Below are 11004 nucleotides of genomic sequence, written 5' to 3'. Positions count from 1 at the left end.
CCACTATAATTTAAAAGTCACTGAAATGGGTGGATAAAACTCTTGATATCGGATTAGTTTGAGTGTGGCTAACCTTGTCAGTGCTGGCACCAGCACCCTTCCTTTGTTGCACATTGATGTCCACATGCCTGTGTGAAATGTGCCACACCAATAAGCTGAAATTTATTTCTGCTCAATATAAATTTTTATCTCTTTAAAAGCTTATAGTGTGACTCCGTTTCTCTTGTGGCCCTGTTTGCTCGCTCAGTCCAAAAGCAGTACGGTCAGTAAGCCTAGAAAGATGCCGTAGATCTGCCAGTCAGTTCCCCAGTGTTTGAATAGTAATCTAAGTTCATCTAATCTTAGCATCAATTTTTTTGCAGCTTTTTTAAATGGTCAGTGTTTGTAGCATCACATTAAGGTAGGAAACTGTTATTTGAGGTTCAAGATTTGTCTCTGAAACACACGAGTACAAATAAGTATCCCCTGTTAAGGGTACATTAGCAGACCTTAGAAGCTGTCATCCCATAGTCAGTGCACACTCAAAGTTTAAATTCTTTACTTTCTGAGCGTATAACTCATACAAGTTATAATGCTGGCTTTAAAGTCCAAACTGTAGAACATAGCTCACATATTTTTGGTGTAATTCCCATGAGTTACACTTCCCAGCAATTACAGACAATGAATCCCATTATTTAATAAGACTGGAAGCTAATTTGGAAAACATGATGTTAGTTGGTGAAAAAATTAAGCCATGTTATTTTGTTTATTGGAGAATTGAATTATGTTCATTTGGCCAAAGCGATAAATAATAATTGCAATAAATCTTCACAAGCAATACAAACTATATGCCAACTAAAAGATGAAATATTCATGTTTAGCTGTTAGAGATGTCACTGTTACTCTGTTGGTTGGTTTTATCCCCACTTTGAATGAAAACACAGCTATTTAATATTTTGCTATTAATTCTGGTACAGACATTCACGTACCAAGGACTGAGTCGCATTAGCTTTGCTGATCTTCAAATTGAAATATATGTGGTGGTTTCTCTAGGTGTGGAGAACAATATAGCATGAACATGTTGACTAAATAGGAGTTGTTTTTTTTTATCTGAACAGGTGTATGCCTGAATGAGAATTGTTGCTTTAAACAGTGGTGGTAATAGTTGGGTTTATCAGCTAATAGGCTGTTGTGATTCAGGTGTATTAATGACTTCATCAAATTACTTATTTAATAAAGGCTCCTTTGTCTGGTCGAAGATTAAAAGCTGTAGTTCTGCAACCTGCGATTAGTCTGAATGCCAGAAACAGTTTAGACTTTAGGTCTTCCTTTTTTTTAAAAAAAAATGAACTATCCATAACTAAAGAGTTGACTTCTTTTTTTTTTTTTTATTTAACCCCTTCTTTAATGTTACAGTTAAAAGCAACACAACAACTTTTGCTGAACTAGTCCAACACTCGTTCACCCAAAGTGATGCGCAAAGTTTTCACAGAGTTTGGGCCCCATCAGCTGTTGAAGAACACGCTCACATGTCAGTTCACATTTGCATTTACATAAGGAGTGTTGTGGTTATTGGTGAAATAGGAGCCCAAAGGAGACACGCGAGCAGGCAAGGATCAAAATAAATATGAACCTTTGTAGCAGTAGCCCAAAAGGCAACTAACTAACACGTCCATGGATGAGCAGAGGAAGCACTAGGGAAAATACCAGGAACTCGGGAACCACAGGGGATAGCAGAAAACCCACAGTAAACAGTATGACGTGACAACAAGCAGAAACAGACTGAGGGTAAAAAATACACACAGAGACACTCAGGGAAGGTGAACACAGCTGAGGCAAACACTCAGGTGCAAGCAATCAGGGAAACGAGTCTGAGTAAAGTAAGCCTGAATACTAACACCCGAAAAAAGGGTTACCAAAATAAAACAGGAAATGGGGAACACCTAACGCAGACACGAAGGTACAAGGGCAAGCAGAGAACCGTAACTGTGAAAATATAAGACCAATCAGAGAGCAACGCAACTAATACCTATAATGGAAGGAGCATATTAAGGAAATACACAAAGTTGAAAAGCTAAACAGTGAGTTAAAAATCAAAATGAACACAGTAAATAATAAAGAGAACTTAATATCATAAATACCCCCAAAAACAATCATTTCTCATGATATTACTTCTAAAAGACTCAAACATTTGGAAATGAATTGCATTTCATGGCCCATAACATGTTGTTCAATCAGGAAACTGCAACACAACACTGCACATCCTGTTCAGATCGAATGTGCCGTACTCCCTTCTTTCCTCTATGTGCCTGCCAGTGTGTGAGCTAAGCTTCCCATTTTGTTCTCTTTAACTTTACTAAATTAGCAGCTTTATTCCATTCATTAGTGTTGACCACTGCTTGTTATTGTTTCCATTTTCCTTGAAGGTAACAATGATGTGTAACACCTGAGTGGAAATTCCTCAAAGTCAGTCAGCTGTTTAATGGCGATACTCTGTTCCTCGTACTTGGACTGGACTGTGAGTGCAAATAGTACTCAGCTTATTTAAAGTAGAGACATGCAATCTAAGTCTTCCTTCTTGACCTTTGCTCTTATGTATTTTATAAATTTATATTAAATGCTATCTGTCAGCGATTGTCTCTAAACTACAGACACACAGCAGTTCGCTTCATAATGAGCACAAAACTGAGATTAATCACACTCCTGACACGTATACTACAAAATAGCTGTGTGGTGCAGTTGTTAGCAGTCACTGTTTCATTGCTTTGTGATCAAAAAACAATGTGTGCTAATTTAACTCTGGCAGCCACTCTTCATTGGCTCCCTGTTAAATCCAGTTTTAACTTAAAATCCTTGTCCTCACATGAAAACGCCCTGAAGGATCAGACCTCGTTATTCCTAAAGCCCTCACAGGGTGATATTTCCTAATAGAGCACTTTGCTCATACACTGCAGGCTTACCCGTGGTTCCTCGAGTTTCTAAAAGCATAACCAGAGGCAGAGCCTTCAGCTATCAGGCCCCTCTCCTGTGGAACCAGCTCCCAGTTTGGATTGAGGAGGCAGAAACCTCTCTGCTTTTAAGGTTAGGCTTCACTTTCGCTAAAGCTTGTAGTCAGGGCTGGATCGGGTGACCCTCAACCCTCCATTAGTTTCGCTGCTATAGGCTCAGGCTGCTGGGGGAACTTCCTATGATGCTGAGTATTTTTTCTCTTGTTTTCACTCCACATCTATCACTTCTCTTTCCATTGTTTTCCCTTTTTTGACAAATTGTCATAGAAGGCGCCTGCTCTTCCCCGACCCTGTTTCTGTTGGAGGCCTCTTTGGCCTTAAAATGGAGTTCTTCCTCCCCGCTGTCACCAAGCGCTTGCTCGTAGGCAGTGGTGTTCTCCAGCCCTCCGTGATCCTGAATTGGAAAAGTTGTCAAGAAAATGGATGAATGAGTGAATTTAACATAGCACAATCTGTTATGTTTATGTCTACGCACTGTTCAGGTGTGCTGTCATTGTCAGTAGCTGTAGTAACAGTCTTCCCAGCATTTCTGTTTGTGCTCTGTTACCTCTCTGGTCTCTCGTTAAGTTTTAACATTCATCAATATCTTTTTTTGTCTTTTTTATCTTTTATTTTGATGGTTAGTTTTTCATCAAATGACCTAAAGCTAATCTTTTGTTAGATATTTTTGCATCAATTCTGCATTTGGGGCCTCAAATGCTCAATGTGAAAAGGGCCTAGAGAGTTATCATAATAGAGCAGCAGGAATAACACAGGAGCATCCGTGGAAGAATAAATATGAAAACACAGCCCATCCATCGTGTGTGCTTTGCTTCCTGAATGATTAATTGAACATTTTTAGGTAGTCTAAGTAATTACCTCATCATTTTGGATGGATAGATGGCTGCCAGCTTGTGAATATCTGAGTTTAAATGAGCACCAGTTGGAGGATAATGATCCGTAGCCTAAATGTTCCAGGTAAACTTTTTATCACTGTAAAAACCGAGTCCTCTATAATTTAGTCACAATGCTAGGTGCTATCAGTTTTTAAGATAGATACAGGAATGGACAGTGCACAAGAGAGGTGAAGAGGAGAGAGGGTGGAGCAGGTGAGCATGAGTGTCAGGGGTGATTTGTTAGCATAGCAGCAAGAGTGAAAGGAAAAAGGTTTACAAGATGGATGTGAGACCTGCTATGATGTATGGTAGCAATGACAACAAGACAGGAGGCCGAGCTGACGGCGGCAGAGCTGAAGACGTTAAGATTTTTGTGACCAAGGTGGACAGGATTAGAAATGAGTATGCCAGAGGGACAGTTCATTTTCAGCAGTTTGGAGACAACTCTTTAGTTATTATTAATCTCTGTCTCTTCACCCCCAACTGGTCGCTACAGATGGCTGCCCCTCCCTGAGCCTGGTTCTGCTGGAGATTTCTTCCGGTTAAAAGGGAGTTTTTCCTTCCCACTGTCGCCAAAGTGCTTGCTCATAGAGGACCATCTGATTGTTGGGGCATTCTCTGTTTTCTCTATATTATTGTGGGGTCTTCATCTTACAATATAAATCAGCTTGAGGCAACTGCTGTTGTGGCTTTGTGCTATATATAAAAAAATAAAACTGAATTGAAAATAAGGTTAAAATGGTTGAGACTGTGGAAATGATGTTGAATTTGAGACTGCCGGGCAGAAGGCAGAGAGACAGTTGGTGTGACTTTTTTACTCTCCCCGAGCACAACATGCCACATTCACCTAAGCACTTTTTTTCTATGCTTTTAAGAGCTTTCTAACTGACATTCACATTCTGATGGATACATCAGAGAGTAACTAGGGGTTAGTATCTTACCCAAGGATATTTCACATGCGGACTGGGGGAGCCAGGGATCGAACCACCAACCTCAGGAGGCTCAGGAGGCCGAGCAGGTCATCTGCTCGGCCTCCTGAGCTACAGCCACCTGTGATGCTGAATGTATGAAAAGTAGGAGATATTTCAAGATCTTGACAAACTGTTTTGATAAAGAGTATCAAAGAGTATATAGAGATCCAAAAAGCTTACATGAAATCTGAATTATAAAGCGCATGTCAGAGGACATATTGTATGCAAATTTTTTATGACAAAATTCATCTGCTTTGAAAGTGGTTCATTAAATGTGAATTTTGTATCTACTATGAAAGGCAGGCTTTTTTGCAGTAAGTTTAACTGTCCAGTGGGCTTGAGATCAAATTGCGCTGCAGATATCTCATGAGCTAACATGAGTTTGGCACCGATGATATCAACAGATAAAATTTGCAACTGCACATCAAGATACTGTCACCGAGGAAAGTTCAGTCACTGGGGATGTGTGCTTATTTACACTGTGATGAATCCTTCTTTAGTTTCTTGGATTGATTTATCTCAGATTGACAGATATGAACATAGTTGTTCAGCTGATGAGGTGACTGTAATCCCACGTACTGGATTCCAGTGTTTACCATGAAGCCACTCATCCTACGAGCTTATATAGGATGAGTGCATAACCAGGGCTTTGATCCAGCTGCTATGCCAATTGAATGATATTTCATAGCCTTATAGACCAGAAGTACAACCAGAGGAAATGATGATTGATCTTACTTACTGATACAGTTTGGACCAAACATAACATTAATTATTCCAAGGGGGAAGGATCCACAGTAGAATTTCATATCCACAGACGCTGACTCGAATCTAAAAAGGAACTCTCTCAGTCGGGGGATCGCACTCTTCTGAGGTGTAGAGCAGTATAAGCACGTAAAAAAAGAGCACCGGATAAGTTATTTGAGCCAATATTTCGCCCAGGGCTAGTGGAGACATCTCCTTGCTCAACCCAGAACAACGAGGAGTGAACCAAAGCCTTTCGTCTGTCTACAAAGCAAAGCGAAAGCCAAGATGTTCCAAGAAAATCCTCGTGGCTTCGGGTCTAGCAGATCGGGGATGATGAAACACAGGGAAACAGTGTAGTAAGAATTTGCTTCTGCCACTATATTTCTTTCCATAACATTGGCATGTCAACGAAGATGTGGGGTCCCTGTTTTTACATTTCAGGGTTAGAGCTGCTGCTGTTTGACACCAAACTCCACGCAGATTACTCGGCCATTAAATGTTCTTTCAGGACTCTGAATATTTTTTCCTGTGTGACAGTCAGTTGATGCAGTTGAGTTCTCTGTCTGTCCATTTAGTTATAACTGCTCTTTTAACTAGTTCCTATTTTATTTAAAGTAATCACTGTTATTGATGAGCCCTTCCTGTGGGCTGCAGGGCTTTCTCACAAAAACACAGTTCATTATTATTATTATTATTATTATTATTATTATTATTATTATTATTATTATTATTATTATTATTATTATTATTATTATGAGGGACTTCTTTACTGAAGATGCTGGTTGGCAACCTGGAGGCTCGTAAGACAATTTTGTTCCAGGTAGGTATTACAGATAGAGAAATCATAACAGCTGTTCATAGATGATAAGAGATTGCACAGATAAGAAGCTAGTTTACCCAGCATGGCTTTGTAAATACAGATACACCAATGCTGTTGTCTCCTTTGGCATAATGAAAGCCAAGATAAATAGATTTGATATTAAATGTAAACAACAGTAATACACAGATTTCAGACACATTATCAGGACAATATGCAAGAAGGTCCTGAGTTTGACTCCATCGTCCGTCCGGGGGATGTCAGTGTGGAGTTTGGGTGGGTTCTTTCCGGATACTCCAGCTTCCTCGGATGATACTTTTTTAATTACATCCTCTCCCAAAGTACAGATGCCATCATTACTGTAACCACAACTGCTGTCGTTTCTTAACTCTGAAGCTAACCACCGCCACACCGCCGCGCGGTGTCATACGACTTGTGTCAAGTGTCATTACTAGCTCCGGAAGTGGTGTGCTCCAACACGTCACAAGCAAGACCATACACAGCGCTCGGTGAAGAAATGTCATGACTTTCTCTTTAAAATTTTAATCTGACAATCTCCACAGCTTTTCATACGCTCTAGTTTTTGCTATGGTTTGGGAAAGATGGCTCACAGAGGTCAGAATATTTCTAAGCCTCAATAAACGGTTTCTCCTCATCTCTTACGCTCCACACAAACGAGACACCAACAGCAGTAAGCCGCTAAAGCGGAGCTAAGAAGGGAGCGAGTGGAGGAAAAAACAGTTTTCTCCTCCACTTTTTTCAGGAATGGTGTGTCTGTTGTCACATAGCAGCACGTCAACAATCACCAACACACTGAGGGTTGCATAGGAAAAATCACAGCACCAGCCATTTATAACAGATGGATGCAACAGCCATGACATCTCCCAGTGGTTTTGGTTTTGTCAGTATTTTGGCTGCACCATGTTGGGTTTTTGTGACCATATTTGTTGGACGGGCTGCACCACGTAGTGGAGTGAATTAGTTGTCATATTAATCAAAAAACTCAGTTTCAGGGCGTTTTTTTCTACTCCAGGTTCTGTATGATGTCAGTAAGAGAACATATCACTAATACTGATATCTCAGCAGCACTGCTTATCCCTGAGCCGCTGGCTGTGAACACAGAAGCCCTGACCAACTCATTTTGATTGCGATGGGCAGCCAATCAAAAGAAAGTTGGCTTAAAGGGGCGAGAGCTAAAATCTGGGGTCTGCACCAGCATTCAATGAAAGACAAATAAGGATTATTTTCACCTGTATATCACATAGCCTTCATCTCAGTCATCAGTTAAAATAGCATGTGCCTTTCTTTAGATTTTTGCTTAGTAGAAAAAAATTAATACACCCAGTCATGTACATCCAGGATCCACCAATGAAGCGCCAGCAAGGATGGGCTGGGCTAAAGTTGTTCTTCATACTGCAAGTGTTGCTGCAGCATCATCCTCTTTAGACTTTTGCTCTTCTTTGTGCACACCGTGAGTCTGTGAGGATGTGCCCGAAACCTTTCTGAGTTTCTACAACTGTGAATCATGCAAAGCTACTCCAAAGTCCAAAATAAACACATGGAAATTTGCATATTAGGTCTCAAGATATTAGACATATTTTGTCTTTCTTTTTTTTTCCTAACAAATCTTAACGCATTCTTTGCCTGAATCTAACAATATAAAATAGACATATTTTTCACCAGTTTTTGAAGTCAAAGACATGAAATGTTTTTCTGTTAACTGGACTCTCAGATCAGAAAACACCTCTATGTTTAGCTCAAAAGCACAGCTGCAAAAACATATTGCGTCATTCAATTAAAATGAATTGCAACAAAAAAGGTTGGGAAACCGTGGTCTGTGGTATCGGTGTGGAAGAGTCCTCACGGAATAATCTTAACACAAATGACTTTTAGCTTCAAAACACTCCAAGAGGATGTTTTGAAACTAAGACCATCAAATATGGTGAACTTCCTGTAGACGAAGAGAAAGCTAAATCTGCCCTCTGCGAGCGAAGCAATCGTGATCACTGGTGCTCGTGCAGGAACCAAATAACCTTTTAACACTGAGACAGGAAACAGAAATGAATAACATGCAATGGAGTGGAAGCAGAGACACATGCTGCCCATGTTTAATTGCCAAGCAGAGTGCGATTGTGTGCGTGCGTATGTCTCTGTTGGTGTACAGTATGTGAGGGGGTGAAGGACTGTGCGTGTGAGTACATGCGTGTGTGTTGGTGGGATGGTTAGAAAGAGACAAGGGAGCACATATGGCCCGAACAGTCGGGGATGGAGCTCAGAACTCCCACATGACATGGCAGATAAAAATAAAAATGGGAGAGAGAGGTGCACAGACAGTGACGGAGAGAGAGATAACTGGGCTCTGCTGCGACGTAACAGAAAAAAACCACATGTGTTTGTCTGGGTAACATTCACATTGCTGTCCATTTGTGTGTGTGTGTGTATGTGTGTCCAAGTCTGTGGTACTCTTTGGTGAAATGAGAAGAAGAACAGAGTGTGTAGACTGTATATAAAAGATGGATGTCACCCACTGGTTGGTCAGGTCCTGTTTAAAAGTCTTAATTTTAGCATTCTGGCTGCCAAAATGGTTTTTTTTTTCTGGTGCCAGATGTGAACGTATTTGGACAAAAGGTTGGAGTGCCAAACTATTTAATTCAGTTTTATTTTTTATTCACAACAACAGTTGCCTCAAGGTGCTTTATATTGTGAGATAAAGACCCTACAACAATACAGCGAAAGCAGAGAATACCCCATCGATCATGTGACACCCTATGAGCAAGCGCTTTGGAGACAGTGGGAAGGAAAACCTCCCTTTTAACAGGAAGAAACCTTCAGCAGAACCAGGCTCAGGGAGGGACGGCCATCTGCCGTGACCGTTTGGGGTTAGGGGAGGAAGACACAACACAGACACGCTGTGGAAGAGAGCCACAGATTAACAGTAACTACCAGCTAATGTTAGCAGCTTGGTTAACAAGGTAAATCCACAGACCACATGGGTGCATCTCACAGACCCAGATACCGCTTCAATCATCATCATCATCTGGTTTGTTCCAGTGCATACACACAGCTGATGCTCCAGCTGTTGTCACTGGAGCAACTGCAAGATCTACCCAAGGTTCTTCATAAGTGACGCCGTCAGTGTATCCGGTGCGTGGAGCACCACACAGTCGCTTCCATCCTGCAACACTTGCATCAGACTGTGGGCCTGCCTGGATCGGATAAGTGCGAGGTAGCCGCTGAAGATGTGCAAGCCACCGCTCTTGCCACTGTGCAGGCAAAACAGGTGTGGGAGGTTTCTGTGTTGTCAGTCTGACCATAGCAGCTCCATATTATCTAATTCATCCCTTATCAGGCGATCGTGGCTCAAGAGTTAGGAGTTCGCCTTGTAATCGGAAGGTTACCGGTTCGAGCCCCGGCTCGGACAGTCTCGGTCGTTGTGTCCTTGGGCAAGACACTTCACCTGTTGCCTACTGGTGGTGGTCAGAGGGCCCGGTGGCGCCAGTGTCCGGCAGCCTCGCCTCTGTCAGTGCGCCCCAGGGTGGCTGTGGCTACAATGTAGCTTGCCATCACCAGTGTGTGAATGTGTGCGTGAATGGGTGGATGACTGGATATGTAAAGCGCTTTGGGGTCCTTAGGGACTAGTAAAGCACTATATAAATACAGGCCATTTACCATTTATCCCTCTTCTCCACATGTCCGAACCAGCTCAACCTTGCCTCTCCAAATGGTCTCCAAACAGCTCAACCTGAGCTGTCCATCTGATGACTAAAGTCCAGCTGTGGATCAAGCATACAGATGAAGCTGCATGGACCCCCGGTTTAGCCAATGTGCACTCTTAGGTTAGGAAAACATCATGCAGGTCAAAATGTAGTCACGAATGTAGAAAAGTGACAAAAAAAAGTAGGACACACACCAAAGGACATGCTGTGTGTCAAAACTGCACTAATTGAGGGTCCAGAGATGAAAATGTGCTGATAAATTGTTTTGATGAAGCAAATTAGCCTTGGAGCATAAACCTTTTCATATGTACAAGACTATGAATATGTTTAATTCTTTGTTATTTTTTATTTATTTATTTTTTGGAGCCACCTTTAAGTGGCCATCATGGGACCTGTCGTTTTTTCAGTGTTGGGTTCATAATTTGGTGATTATAACTTGGATGGTCATGTGTCAGTGAAACATGCAAAATATCTGTGATTCATGACATGCACTGAGCATGAGAAGTCAGATACTGGAAAGTGATAAGAAGACATGAATTACATGGTCACCAGTTCAGTGGATCAGCACTTGTTATTAATACTAAAGGTCTTTAAATGTAATTGGATACACTTTCACTCTCATAAAGAACATCTGAATGTTTAAGAAGAAGCACACCAGCAAACATCTTAATGAAAGAGAGGCCTGAGAATAAAACGGCTATGTCATCATTATCACTTCCTGCTTAAATTCTTTCAGCGGTGATTCACCAGCCCCTGAAAAGATCTCACTTTGCACATTTAAAAGTCATTTTTTACACCTTTTTAAATAAGCGCGGCCAGGATTTGTGATTAGTGTGTGTCATATTCAACAATAATGGCTTCCTGTAGTGGACATTAATACAAATATTTGCATTT

The sequence above is a fragment of the Aulonocara stuartgranti genome, assembly GCF_965226115.1.
Source record: "Aulonocara stuartgranti genome assembly, chromosome: 6".
Classification (NCBI taxonomy): domain Eukaryota; kingdom Metazoa; phylum Chordata; class Actinopteri; order Cichliformes; family Cichlidae; genus Aulonocara; species Aulonocara stuartgranti.
This window is presented reverse-complemented; position numbering follows the sequence as displayed.